This window comes from Schistocerca piceifrons, chromosome 6 (genome assembly GCF_021461385.2).
Source record: "Schistocerca piceifrons isolate TAMUIC-IGC-003096 chromosome 6, iqSchPice1.1, whole genome shotgun sequence".
Lineage (NCBI taxonomy): Eukaryota > Metazoa > Arthropoda > Insecta > Orthoptera > Acrididae > Schistocerca > Schistocerca piceifrons.
The window spans coordinates 488,802,821-488,818,574 of record NC_060143.1 but is presented as its reverse complement, the minus strand read 5'-3'; positions in this window follow the sequence as shown (position 1 = coordinate 488,818,574).

The window sequence follows — 15,754 nt, the reverse complement described above, 5'->3', positions numbered from 1 at the left end:
TCTTGTTTCTCTGACTGAACGAAATGTTAAATCTCTGTCAAAGCATCCTAACAACGACACTGAATATGTGATTGACTGGAAATAGATATGCTTGGCGCACCCAGACGAGGAATTAAATAAGGCGTTATTTTATCGAATGACTTAGTTGTGGAACAGCAGGTACGAAAGTCAAAGACATGGAGCTGTGTTTCATTCTCATCACAAATGAGTATAAGCAGAAATGGAATCCAAAGTAAACAGCACAGTAACGTAAACAGTAGGTAGAATCAAATCTTCAGCTAAACCTCCGTACCACAAGAACCGCAGTTTGTACAGAAACTTTAAAACGCGTCGGCGAAGAACAAGGAGGGTGATATTCGTGTCCAGTGTGAAAGAATTCGACGAACGAGGAAAAACTAGGTGACAAATAACAGTGGACGGAAAAGAAAACGTATGGTGTAGAGAAAACGTTCAACTGATGAGAAGACGTATTACACTCACGACTATACTGCAGCTTGACCAGAGCTGCTCATGGCTAGTAGTGACACCTCCCATCAGAACAACTAGTACTTCATTCGTTTAAAAGGGAACTTGAAAAACTTGTGTAACATCGGGAACATGTTGAGTGTCAGGCCATGAAAGATAGTTGTTAGTCCTTAACTCAACTGAAAGGTTACTATTCAGGGTACACCAAACAGAAGACGTCAAAACGAGTCACTGATTCTCGTAACTACTTTCTAGTGTAATTTCGTTGGTCTGAAGTCGAAAAGAAGTCCTTTTCTTGTTTCGGTTTCACGGCGACAGAGGTAGTTTCTGGGTCGTTTGACCTGTGAGAGAATGTAAGAGAAATTCGGAAAACACATAACTGGATGCACTGAATGAAGGTTTCAGTTTTTTTGCGAAAAGTTGTTTACAGTATTTCAAGAAACGGTGTGGGGTCAGACACTACGTATTCTACGGGTAGGTCTATCGATACCACATTGATCGAGAAGGTAATGTTATCGCAACAGACGACTCCAAAAATAAGAAGTAATGCTTTTTACCACTCGTGTAAGGAAATGTGCTAATTTTCAATATTGACCATTAGAAAAACACCATCACTCAACCACTGTATAGAGATTGACCTGGTATGGCTGCAGCTGCCGATATCACCAACACGCTACAGAAATTCGTGTTTTCCACCTTGTAACAAATTCTACTTAATGACTGCCAATCCAGTACATGTACTAATTGCTTGGTTCAACAACTCTACTAAAAGCAATCTGCATTTCCATATTTAATTCTATTTGTGCTTTGTTTTTAGCCTCTACAGCACTACATCGTTTACTCCACCCACCCTCCACACACACACACACACACACACACACACACACACACACACACACACGACACAGAAATTGGAATACTGACTCGTTTTCACCTTACCAACGACAGCAGCAAGTAGCTGAGGCCAAGTGGCTGGTTTCGTTTCGACCGACTGCAATTCTTCAACCGTATTCCCATTGGTGACAGGCTTGGTATAGGGCCATATCGCCGCAATGTTTTTGAAGACACCTTCCACTCCGCATCCGTCGGCCACATCACACCGTTTGCTTGTGAGCGTCTTCATTCCTGTATTTACTAACCGGAAGACGGAATCCCTTAAGTACCTGCGAACAATCCGCACGATTATCCACAAGTGCGTGCGCAGCAGCCCGTGTTTACAACGAGCACGAAACAGACTGGTGGTGCATTAACACACACACACACACACACACACACATACACACACACACACACACACACACACAGACCCGACCTACCACCAAATCGGCCGGAGGTCGATAAATGCGACGTAAATGTACAGACAAACAAATGAAACAATTCCAGAAAAACTGAGTGATTTATTGAAGAGAAAGCGTCACAAATTGAGAAAGTTAACAACGAATTGCTCCACCTCTAGTCCGTTATTGGCTTGGCATTCACTGATATAACTGTTGGATATCCTCCTGAGTGTTAAAGTGCCAAATTCTGCCTAACTGGCGTGTTGGACCTTCAAAATTCAGAATTCAGCAAAAGGTGGCGTTGATACTGCAGATAAAATATTGCTACTTACAGTATGAGCCGAAACAAAAAGGGCTGGCCAGTGATCATTTTTTCACCATGTTGAATGTGCGTGTTACCAACTCCCATGGAAATCAAATGGAGAAACTGCGTAAGGAGTGCTTCTAAAATCGATATCACATCAGTTTGCTCTTTGAGAGCTATGCAGAAGAGGCTTGAGTAAGATTTTATTCCCCTCCAGCTTGCAAAGCCGACTCAAATGATTTATCCCCACAGAAGACAGAAAGAAATCGCCATCTCTCTCGCATCACAGAAGACACAGATGCACCACATGCACAACAGAAGAGGGTCAGAGAAGGATGTCATACAGAGAGTGCAAAAACAGCCACAACGCGATCTGCTTATACAATGCAAATACAATTTGCCACTTTTGCTTCTTTGTACGCCAAGTGTTTCTTATGGTAATTCTGAGAGGCTGTGAAAGACACTAAAATAGTGACTTAAAATCGGAGTTTTCCGCATTAATTTACAGTTTGATGAAATTTATGTATCGAAAACTGTAACTGCTCGCTGGTGGTTTCAGAATTACCGTTCTTTATGTTTTGTTTCTTTTGTACTTAATAAAAGGTTTTTTAGCATCCATGTTCAAATCTTCTGTTTATACATGTTCCTACAAAATTCACTGATTATGTTTAGGGTATTAAAGTTGAAAATGTGAGACAATAGATTTGGTTCAAATGACTCGGAACACTATGAGACTTAACTTCTGAGGTCATCAGTCCCCTAGAACTTAGAACTACTTAAACCTAAGGACATCACACACACCCATGCTCGCGGCAGGATTCGAACCTGCAACCGAAGCAGTCGCGCGGTTCCAGACTGAGCGCCTAGAACCGCTCGGCCACCGCGGCCGGCCAAACACGTAACTCTGTCCGGTGCTTGTGGGTACTGCTATGACTCTCATATCCAGTGTTCAAAGCATTGACCTAGGGCATTGGTCATGCTAGAGAGTGATTCTGGACAAACAGTACTACATATCGATTTTCCATATTTACTTAGCGATGAGTGGGTCAGTGTTGTACGGCATTTATCGTATTCGGGGTTCTTTGGCATTTATTTAGAGACATCTTTTTTCGTTTTCACCAGAGATAAAAGTCCATAGGTGTTACGTCTAGGAGCGTGCTGGCCATTTTGTGTTCCCTGAACGAACTGTTGAGTTTTGCCAAAAGCATTCAAATGAACATCTGGGACTCGTTTGAGTCATGGTCCTTGTATGTCTGTATGAGTTTATGTACCAGTGTCTTTTCTTAGTCTCAGTACATGCCACTAGACATTCTGTATATTTGTCAGTGTGTATCTGTTATTGTGTCTTATCGTGGTCGTGTATAACTTTATGTTCGTCATAGACTACATCATGAAGCACTCAGTGCGGTATAATGTGCGAATTTGTTTTAACATGAAGCGGTCTAATAGAGTGTAGAGTATTACGTTCATCTGTGTTGTCAATCGAAGTAATTTACTTGTAGTGTTCACAAGTGTTTGACTGCTCAACAGGTTACGAGCCCAGTCCAGTATTATGTCGATCTTTACAAGAGTTGCTTTATTCAACATTATTTGGTGAATGTTCCGTGGCTGAAAGGAAGTGAAAACCAAGGAGATGGGGCTTTTGCAATCGAGGACGTGCTAATTCTTGATAGACTGCCAAGTTTAACCCAGAAACAACTGTATCTGTTGATGCAAAGGCCAAGGTGAAAACAATTCTTACTGTTCAGTTCTCTTTGTACATGCAAGTAAAAGATGCAGGGACGGCTGTGAAATTTTTGCAGAAACTGAAAGTGTTGTTTGACGACTACGTCGTCCGCAGCTCGTGGTCGTGCGGTAGCGTTCTCGCTTCCCACGCCCGGGTTCCCGGGTTCGATTCCCGGCGGGGTCAGGGATTTTCGCTGCCTCGTGATGACTGGGTGTTGTGTGCTGTCCTTAGATTAGTTAGGTTTACGTAGTTCTAAGTTCTAGGGGACTGATGACCATAGATGTTAAGTCCCATAGTGCTCAGAGCCATTTCAACCATTTTTTTGACGACTATGTCAACAAAGAAGTTATTTTCTATAAGTGCAAAAAGTCAGGATTTTTTAAAGGTAAGTGCTCTAATAATGAGGTCAATAATACTGGACAAAACCGAACCTCATTTGCCTTCAGTGCTTGTTTTTCAAGTGGTTTTCAATAGAATTGACTTGTATAGTGATTTGGTGCTACTGTGCATATCATTGCAAATAAAAACTGTACGAAAAATAGATTGAATGCGGTTAGCAGGCATAAAATAGTGGCAGCGAATCAGATTGAAATTTCAGTGTCATGCCCTGGAGAAGTTATTTAACAACAGTAGTTGGAAAGACCTCCTATGATTACACAGCGAAAAATGTGTCTGCTCCAGAATTGATAACAGATCTGTTACCTCTCAGCAGGTTGATTGATCAAGGAAATTGAACTTAATACTGAGCACTGCAATATTTTTTACAAGAATCAACAATTAGTTGCAATTGCAGATCTTATAAACGGTGTTTCCGAGGTGAACATTGACAAGAGAAGTAATTTGTTAGGAAGGGTTACTGCATCTAGTTCGTGTAGAAGATTAAGAAATTTAAATGCAAAGGATTTTACAAAAATAAAGGATGGAAAGATGGTGCTGTTGAAGGAACGGTGTGTGAAGATGTTAACATCAGTATTACTGGGCAAAATTGTGTGGTGTGTAATCAAGGCAAGCATACAAGCCAGCCATTCGCACATGAAGGCAGTATTGTTACTAAAGCACCTATAATTAAGCATGCAGTACGCTATAGTAATCCCATAAAAGGCTGTGGGCCTTATGACCATACAGCAAATGAAGCAGTGATAAGTAAAGATGTGACTCTAATCGAAAATGTCAATGTTGTAGAAGCTGATATAAAGAATCATGAAGAAATCGTGATTTCACTGGAGGAAGACGAAGAGAAAAAGACGGGGGAGCCTACATCAAGAAAAGACTTTCATGATGCTTCAGAAGATTCAGTTATGTCAGAGGAACAAACTTACGACCAAAAACTTGTTACACAAAAAGATGAAGTGAAGAAGGTTAGAAGAGCACGTCTAATAGTTCAGACCAAGTAGGAGATATAGTGATTAAGAAATTTATTTTTCAGCAGGAACTTCAGGTTTGATGGAGGACGCCCTTTCCGCATCTGACGCAGAAGAATGGAAACGTGCTAGGGATGAAGAGACAGAAGTTTTTGAAGGCAACGACACATGAGAAATGGTAGGTCTTCTAAAAAGTGCTACTGTTCTGCAGGGTAAATGTGTGTTTAAGACAAAAAATCAACAGTGAAGGTGAAGTGCAGATTAGTGGCAAGAGGATTCACTCGGAAACTTGTAACAGATTATGATAAAACCTTGTTATTTATGGTAGGGCATTCTACACTCAGACTTTTCATGACGTTATCTGTTAAACTAGATTTAAAGATCACACATAACGATGTGAAGGCAGCTTTCTTCAATTATATTCTGAAGGCGAAAATTTTTATAGAACAAATTGAAGGTTTTAATCTTTGTGATTATAATGGAAAAGTTTTAAAAGTAAAAAGAGCTGTGTGTGTTAAAACAACTATCCAGAGTGTAGAATCAAAGCGTAATTGGTGTTTTAAATTATTTAGATCACAAATGGACTAGACTATGACATTACTTGCATTTAAAACATAAGAACAAAGACTTAGTTACTACGATAGTTTTATAAATCGATTTTTTGTGTTTTCTCAAATGACACGGGTGAGACTGAATTCTTGAAACATAAACCAAGTTTGTTCTAAGTAAAGGGTTTTGGAATAGCTAAAAGTTGTTTATGGATGGAAATAAAATATGACGATATTGATGAAGTACGATGTAGCAGTAAGCGGAAAATCCAAGTTCGAGTCCCGGTCAGGCACAAATTTTCATTGTCGTCATTTCATTATGCAGCTGATGGTAGTCCAAATTTGCAACGGCAAATACATTTCATGTATTAAAGGAGTGTTTGCTTCAAATCAAGAGAAATTTATTGACCAGTTACTGGAAACTGTAAAAATTCCTATTGAAACTAAACTTGATTTCCTAAATGAAAAAGAAATTTAGTTTTATGATGTTTCTTATGAAGCCCTAATAAGCAGATTAATGTATTTATCTGAACTTACAAGGCTACATATTGTTTTCAGTGTGAGCCACTTACGTCGGTTTCATAGTTCGTATTCTAACAAGCATTGGAGCTGTGCCAAGAGCGTTTTGAGATATTTGAAGTGAACTAAGGCCTGCTGCCTAATGTCTACAAAGAGAGATTTAGAACTACATTAGAAGAGTTTTGCTCTTTCCAGAAGAGAGACTAAGTATATGGCTCTTTCTGAGGTTTGTCAAGAGGCCATTTGTTTAATAAGTTTTTTGTATGAACTGATAGACTATGACAATTCCGTAACTTTATTTAATGACAGGAATGAAATCAAAAAAAAGGTCAAAGCATATTGAACGTAACAATTGTAAAAAGCACCTGAAGATGAACTGACACGGTTTTAGGTGTATTATGCAATAACAAATATTTTGTGACCGAAATCTGGTTTTATTTAGCCCTGCGATGCCATTCCAGTCTTGGTGAACATCTAACAGTAGCGCTGTTAACGGAAGGGATGTGGTAGAACTGCGCTCATCTTGTACGTAGAGAGTGGTGAGGAAAGTGATATTTCATAATGTAACACCCACAACCATCATCATGACTATCGTTTAATTGTACACATGTTCTCATTGTTATTTTAGATACCTGATCCGAGTCTTTTAATGTACCACACGCGCAGAGACGAATGGAAATTTTTGCGCAGGCACAAGAGTTCATCGTACATTACGGATTCATGGCGTTAAGCCGCGTGATATTCATTAAAGACAGTTATAACCCTTGGTAATGCAAGAAGCTGGATTAGTATGGTAAGACCTTAAACTTTCAGGTTAGTCCTCTGTGTTTCTCTGGAATTTAAGAACGGCATTAAGGCCCATGCACTATTTGCTTCGTTCCGAGACGTCGCCTTGTCTGGTACCTCGGTCCACAAGCTGTTAAAAGATTACAAAGCTCACGTATTTATGGACGGTGAACTCTTTGTTGTCTTTTACTAACATTTGCATCTCTCCTTCTGCAGTCCTCTTGCATCCTTTGCTGAGACGTAATTCCAGTCTCCAATTCATCAAGCGTATAATTCATTATTATTAGTCTGAGAATTGTTCCAATAAAACATTACTTTCAGGTGAACGCACACTGACGTTATCATGGCACTATGATTCTCTCACGTTTGAAACAAATTTTAAAAAAAATCTTAAGCGTTAAATGTCGAGACAATCGTTTGTCGGTGAGTTGTTTAAAATACTCGAGAAACTTCAGCTCAAATTTGAGTTATACGTTTAAAACATAAAAGAGCGGAAAGGTACTAAGTCAGTAAACTGAGATACACTCTAGAGAATTCTCCTTTTCGGTGTAAACGAGGTAAGCGCTAGGTTTGCGCATTACCACAGTTGAAAATGAGATGATTGTTTGTGGGAATTGAACATGAAACTATCTCAGTTGTTGCGTGAATGTTTTCCTGATAGATTATAATTGTTATTTGGGATTTTCTGTGCCTCGTGATGAATGGGTGTTGTGTGCTGTCCTTCGGTTAGTTAGTTTTAAGTAGTTCTAAGTTCTAGGGGACTGATGGCCATAGATGTTAAGTCCCATAGTGCTCAGAGCCATTTGAACCATAATTGTTATTTAGAGAAACTAATTACTTTCTATCTCAAACTATCTCATTATCATACAGAGTGCCATTTTCTTGACGTTAATTCCTCTATATACTTACTTATTATAAAGAATAGCGACCAGACCTAATTTTCAAACTCGTGTTGATGAATCAGCTATGAGTTTTAGCGCGTTCCATTATTATTGTTACTTTACACAGTTTCTGATGACAGGCAGTTAACATTATTTTTATTGAAGCTAAAATTGAAGAAATAATCAGTCTCTAATTACCTTCTTTGACATCATTCTGTTGTCCGTCGTAGGTAAACAAATTATAGAGCTGACTAAAAATGTATTATGAAATGAAATGATTTTTTATACTTCGGTCTATAACTGTTCAGTTTTTGCTAATGAATAACCCCATAGAGTTTATAGGTCTCCTGAAGCATTTCTATCACACCTCTACCTGTGTTACGAATAGGGGATGCGACACACTATGGAAGCTGTCTAATATAGACAAAAGATTATGCCGTCTACTCCATGGGGACGTAATGGGGAAAACTGCGAATTTAAGTGGTATAACTGTTTCTTCCTACATCACGTATTTCGTCTGTTTACGTCCGTTCTGTTACTAAGAAGGGATGACATGAAAAGATGGCAGTGATTTTTGCCAGACGATCCCGGGAAAGTTCTAGTGGTTGGATACTGGATTTCGTAATCAGTGATTGCAATAAATTTTAACTCAGATGGGAGGCTCAGTTATAAAGAAGCATCTTACGCAACGACTTAAGTGCGTGGAACTAGCTGGAAGACCTGTAATCTTATCAAGAAAATATTAGCAGTTATGCCATTGCCTGTTTAACAAATGGATGCCGACATTATGTTATTTCAAACTGAAATAATGAGAGAATAATTTGAAGGTGACGGCCTTGGATGTTTCCGAACAAAACTTTCGAGAAGACGAAGTTCTTAGACATTTTGGCCGTTTATTTTGCACTAACAGCATTGGGAGTTTCTGCTGGCCAAATGCATCTCTTTGTTATCGGAATATGGCGACAGTATCACAGACGATCTAAAGCTGTAATAAGAAACATGGATAATTATTTAATTAGTGATAATTAATGTTACTAAAATTAATTAACTTAAATATATTGTACGATATTTACGGAATATTAAGTATTACAAAATGGTAACAGCACCTTTTATGGAGAAGGCGTCTAGTCGTAACTGGGAGTAAAACAGATGTTTAGATGTTCGTGTGTTGACGTAATTAGCATCTCTGAAAAGTGAACAAATGATGATGAGATCGTTGGAAGACGACGAGCAGTTCGACATCCTGTAACTCATCAACGAAAATGTGCGTGGGAGGCTTGACCGTTCTGTAGAAAACAATAAGTTGCTATCTTTGCCGGAACTGGCAGTGGAGAACGTTGGTCAACAAACAATTGTTTCGAAGCACAATTTTACAACTAGAGCTGCACCGCCGACAGTCCATGCGTTTTCTTTGTTACGACAGCGGTATCTTCGGTACCGTAGCAATGGCTCCAGAGTGACGGCTCGAGACTGGGTCTAGGAACGACAGAAGCAGGTCGCTTCATCAGATAAATCACGCTTGCTGTCGCATCTCGCTGACAGTCGTGTCTCGAGAAACGGTCCTAAAGAAGGACGTCCAGCGACACGACCTCGTGTGGCAGTGTTGTGCTGCGAGAGAAATTCCTCGTCTTACGAGTACGATTTTACGGAAAACAACTGATGTTATCTTGATTATTTTCTTCATGTGGAAACCACAGTCGAATATTTCTTAAGGATACTGGACAGTGAACAGGAGGGGACACCTTTAAAAATTTGTCACTTTACAAAAAAATGTAGCTTGAACAATAAATAGTAATGTAATAGTTACCATCTTCTAACAGATATTATTTGAATATTTTGATGTATGGACCACAGTTTTTGATCTCACTTTTCTCTGAATAATGTAGGTACACAAATCTCGGAATAAAAACAAAGTAGAAGCTTAATTTTTTTCTGGATGCTCCCTGTACTATTATGTTTAAAGCAGACTTCTAAAAGATGTTGCGGTCGTTAATAATGGTTCAAAAAGTTTTTAATAATGATTATCAAAAATTTCAGTAATTAACTCAAAGTTTTTCTTTAAGAAATCTTTAATTTTCAAATTTAAGACATCAGAATAATATACTTTTTATTTAAGCATGTTTTAAGACAGTATACAAAATTTCGGCCCTCTGTTTCTAATAATCTAAACATGAACTTCCTGGAAATTCAGCTTAAAGTTATAGCTTGTTTTCCTATCTACCCTGGACAACACTAATGCATCCCACGTCCATATTTATCTTTCGAGAACAGTCTTAATCGCATTTAATACCGCCAACCGGTTTCAACCCGACGTAGGGGTCATCTTCTGGGCGTTTACACCATTGGTCGACTGCTGGTGGTGTCACTCCTGTCTACATAAAGGGCAGGAAACTATGATCGACCAATGGTTTAAACGCCCAGAAGATGACCCCTAGGTCGGGTTGAAACCGGTTGGCGGTATTATAACAATCATAAATGCGATTAAGACTGTTCTTGAATTATTGATTAATCATACTAATCGCTGCTTCTCTCCACAACCATGTTGTCCAAAAAACATATTTATCTTGTTTTTGGTGTTACTTTGCCTCCTTTGCTTTTTCAAACTTGCTCCTCTTATTGTTGCCTCTTTGGTGACGTCGAAGACTGATTCCTCTGCATCGAAGAGTCTCCCACGGTCAATGGCAATTAAATTTCTTTGCATCTTTAGTCCACTAGGCACTCCCAAAAATTCTATAACCGTGGAACTTGACACTGTACCATCACTGAAACACAGCATAGCGTCCAACACACCTATTTTCAAAGTTCTACCAGAACAGTTTTTGGTATTCGTTCCTATGCACAATTCTCTAATAGCCTGTGTGACTAAGACATTAGAGACTAAAACGTAATAAAAACCAAACAAGCGAGAACAAAATTCTAACAGAGCTGGCGGTGTGAGACGGGGGCGTCGTCTTGTGTGCAGGAACTTCCTAATTTTGGCATTTCTTCGGCATAATTTCCTCCAAGTAAACTTTTTACTGTTGCGAAAAGTACAGAATATATTTTAAGACAAAAATTGGAATAACAATTTTTTGGAACTTACTCACATACTAGACCCCCTAAAATAGTATTTTAAGTTTTCTGCCTCGGTTGTTTTCCAAAAGTATTCAATTTATTACATCGTTCTGGTTCGGCCAGCTTTGGCCTACATCGTATTTTCAAGCGCTGTAGGTGTCAGTGTAATGGGCAGTTGCAATCTTGATCAAATTAGTGATGACCAGCAACACGTTTCATAGTTGTCGACGACCCATAGGATATGTCATTTGGAGGAGGTCTATTCTGGCTGCGAGAAGATCAAAACTGTGCTACGAGATTTTGAGGTGCGTTATGATGGAATATTTTTCTTGATTCATAATACTGAAGTTCAGTGTCTATTTCATCCGAACACTTGGTGGAAGTATAAGGTTGTCTTCTCCTGATTTCTTCCGTAGCTCCTGCAATCGCCGGTGACGGAAATGAAAGGAGTTTGCCTCTGTTCGCAGACGCTGTAAATGGTAACAGGCCGCTGAGATTTTTAACTGATGACCTGGAGGTTCGGTGTGTTAGAAGCACGTAAGATGTCTGCAACGTTCCTACTCGCAGTGGGCCCTCGAATCGTTGTATATTGGAAAAGGTGGTAGGATCTCTCAAGCATCTTTGTTACGACCGCTATATTTCCGTGCGGTGGTGTGTGTGAGGCAGTCGGTCGGTTGCGAATGAGTAGTGAGGAAGTCTACGCGGCACGAAGTCAGGCCGGGCCTCTGGAGGCGTGCATGCGAGGTCGGATTTGTGAGGCACTAGCTGCAAAATTCGTCGCCCATCGAACCTGGATACTAGAGTTGAGTAATCAGTTAACCTGTTATGAAACCTCAACTGCTGTGACATCTTTCTTCATTGCTGGTTGTTGCTTTTTGGCCGTGCCCGCAAGCAGCAACGTATGGTGTGCTGGAATCGGCAAAATTTTGCAGCCGTCTTCCTGTATGGTGTTTAACAATTGAATTGATTGTAACTTATTAGTGAAGTGCACCAGCGGTATCTTCAGCCTTGTGGCCGTTAACGTTCCGGTTACCTGCCCTGGTCGTTAGCGTAGTTTTCCAGCAGTGTGTTTCCCTCACCGTGTTGACACTGTCCAGCATGGCGTGTAGTTCTACAGCCTTGGTGTTGCTCTTTTGTTTTGAGTGGTTATTGTGGCTTGACTGTATTTAGACGCCAACTGTCAAGATGTAGTGCTGCTGGTATCTTCGTCCTCGCTGATATTTTTGGTTGTCATGCTGTTGGTAGGGTGGAAGGGGATTGATTAGGTTGTTGTTTGGTTCTTCAGCCATCCCTAGGTCATGTTGCCGTCCGATTTTTAGTATTACGCTTGGCTACCTGTCTCACCTAAACTTATGTTGGAGTTTCTCCCCAGACCGACTCTTGTCACTTCTGAGCACCACTGTTCTGTTGTTTTGGATTGTGATTTTCTTTAAGTCTCACGTACTGTGCCAGGCCTTCAGCCATGTATTAAATAAGTTGGTTTTAATGCTCAGTATGTGGCCTTCAGCCGAACTTCTACGTGAAATATTTTAAAATAAGGCCGTCAGCTGTCTTAAATTAAAATTTGAAAAACGATTTTAAAATTTGAGAATTTCCCTCTCTATCTTAATTTTGTTACCCTCGCCTTAAGCCTTGAGTTGTTCTGTGTTCAGTATATTGCCTTCAGCCGAACCTTATGTGAAATATTTTAAGGTAAGGCCTTCAGCCATTTTAAATTAAAATTTGAAAATCATTTTAAAATTTGAAAAGTTTCCTCTTTATCTTAATTTTGTTATCCAGGCCTAAAGCCTTGAGTTGTTCTATGTTCAGTATATGGCGTTCAGCCGAGTTTATGTGAAATATTTTAAGATAAGGCCTTCAGCTTTATTAAATTAAAATTGAAAGGTCATTTGTTTAAAACCTTTTAAAAATTTCTATCTGAAATTCTTGTTATCCAGGCCGTAAGCCCTCATTTCTTCTATTTTGTAACTAAGGTTTCAGCCGTGTGTATTTCTTAAGGCAGTTTTAATAACTTGTGTTCTGGCCTTCTGCCGTATTGTTTCTGAATTCTTTTAAGAGTATGTGCTATTAAGTGTTTTAGTAAAATAAAGTTTGTATGTTTGTGCAAGTAGCAGCAACTGATTTGGACTCCTTTCCACAACCTAATCCGCTCTGTCTTGCGAATCCAGATTTGAATACGTGTGTCATAAGACAGGTATTTCTTACCGGCGTACCTAATTTGTACACCTCGTGAGTGAGTGAGGTATGCCTCCTTGCCCGATTTAAGTGATCATACTCGTATAAAAGTGAATGTGATCACTCCCAATGAAATGATGAAAACGTAATAGTTTGTCACATAAACTGCAACAAATGAACGCAAAAGTTTCACAATCACACAGTTTCTCTGTATTCTATGAAAACAAATGGTTTTTAACGTTTTTGAAGTTGAGTTCCGTTTTGGAAGCTTTGACACTTGAATTCCTTTCTTGTTACGTAGTTCACACCCGATTATTTGTTGTTTTCATTTCTGTGAGGCGTCTGTATGTATCTCGCCTGCTCTCACTAATCATCACATTTAGTTGCGACGGTAGTGTATTGTTACCACATCACTCATATTCTATAACCAGTGATTAGTATGACACGCCGGCCGCGGTGGCCGTGCGGTTCTGGCGCTGCAGTCCGGAACCGCGAAGCTGCTACGGTCGCAGGTTCGAATCCTGCCTCGGGCATGGATGTGTGTGATGTCCTTACGTTAGTTAGGTTTAAGTAGTTCTAAGTTCTAGGGGACTTACGACCTAAGATGTTGAGTCCCATAGTGCTCAGAGCCATTTGAACCATTTTTGATTAGTATGACAAATGCCAAGACTACAGAAAGAGAACAAACATTTCAATGACTGAACGGACAGTTCATAATGTCGTGAAAAAATAAAAATAAATATAAGTGACACGATGGAGTTTGAAACCCGGCTTGCCCGATTTATAGTCAAAGATCGTGATCACCTAATCACGATGCCACGGCTGTTCACCTCTGCACAGTATTACACTTGTTAAGCTTGGAACGTTCACTGTTTTTATTTCGCTTTTTTTCACAGTTCAGTACACCTTATTCCTATTTTCATGCTTGATCTCTGTTTACTTTTTGATGGTCTATCTATTGGGCCTTCTTACCACTAAATCTGATGGGGGTGCGATGGAGAATTTCCCTTGTAAGTAGTAACTTTTCTAAATCGCTTAAGGCAACTGCCGCGAAGGTTGCTTTGAAAGAGAACGGCCGATTTCCTTCCCCATGCTTCCTTTATCTGAATTTCTTCTCCATTTCTAATAATCTGATCGTTGAGGGGAAGCTAAATATTACTCTTCCTTCCTTCTTTCCTTCCTTTCTTCCTTCATTCATAACTAGGTACCCAGAACAAGGATCGAGGAGGAGAGACAGTACGGAACAAACGAAGCACATGACGGGGACGAAGAGGAAGATTTAGGTAAATCTTATCACATGGCTAGCGCAGATCGGTTGTGGGGATAGTGCTAGACGCTTGCGCTCGCTGAGCAAATGAAAAGTTGTGCTGTCCGTATATTCTTTCCCTTATAAGTACACCTAATTTTCAACATTCTTCTGTAGCATCACATCTCTAATGCTTCTATTTTCTTCTGTTAAAGTTCCCCCCCTCCCAGTCCATGTCTCAATGCCACAAAATTCTGTGCTCCGAAGTACATTCCCAGAAATTTCATCCTAAATTAAGATCTATGTTCTATAGCAATAGACTTCTCTTGACCAGGAATGCACTATTTGCCTAGCTGGTCTGCTTTTTAAGTTCCCCTTACTTCGTCTGTCATGGGTTACTTTGCTGCCAATGGAACAGAATTCCTTAACTTCATCTACTTCGTGATCACCAGTTATGTTGTTAAGTACCTGCTGTACTTGTTTCCGCTACTTCTGATTCCTTTCGTCTTTCTTCGATTTACTCTCAATCCATACTCTGTACTGTTTAGATTGTTCTTCCCATTCAACAGATCCTGTAATTCTTCTTCACTTTCACTGAGGATAGCAATGGCATCAGCGAATATTAACAATGATGTATTTTCACCTTGAATTTTAATCCCACCTCTTGATCCGTTATTTCATTTCCATCATTGTTTCTTCGACGATAGGGCGAACAACAGGGGCGAAAGACTACATCCCTTTGTTACACGCTATTTACACCGTGCCCTTCGTTCTAGGTCTTCCACTCTTATTCCTCGCTCTTGGTTCTTGTACATATTGTACAGTATACATATTGTTTATTGAAGACATTGAAATATCTCGAAAATTACACATTGTATCAAAACAAGTTATGATTCCAATTTGTCTCGGAGGGGTACATCCAGTAACACCTCACTCGACCACCACCCCACCTCGTGCATTGGTGGCGGGGGGAGAGTCGGGGGGGGGGGGGGGGTAACTTTCGAATCTTCAATAGAAACCCCCATTTTTTATTGCACATTATGATTCTACGCCAAAATATACATACATTTTGTCTGAACCAGTTTCTTCGTTTCGCCACAGATGGCGCTGCAATCGGAGGAATAGAAATGGGTACACAATCGTAATTTACGACATGCTACTCAGTGGCGCTTGAATACCCAATGGCACGTGGGACGCACCTCCATGCTGCGAGGGTATGATAGGCCAATATATCATAACTTCTAGTTGGAACCCCATTCGCAATGTTGTATTCCTCCGACTGATCGAACGGGGGACTACTCGACGCATCACGGTGGGCGTGGCTCGAAGCGAACGCTGCTCAACTTTTCCAATTGGAATAAGTATTCAAACCTAGTACCGCCAGCTCCAATACACTTCGTGATCCGCTTTTC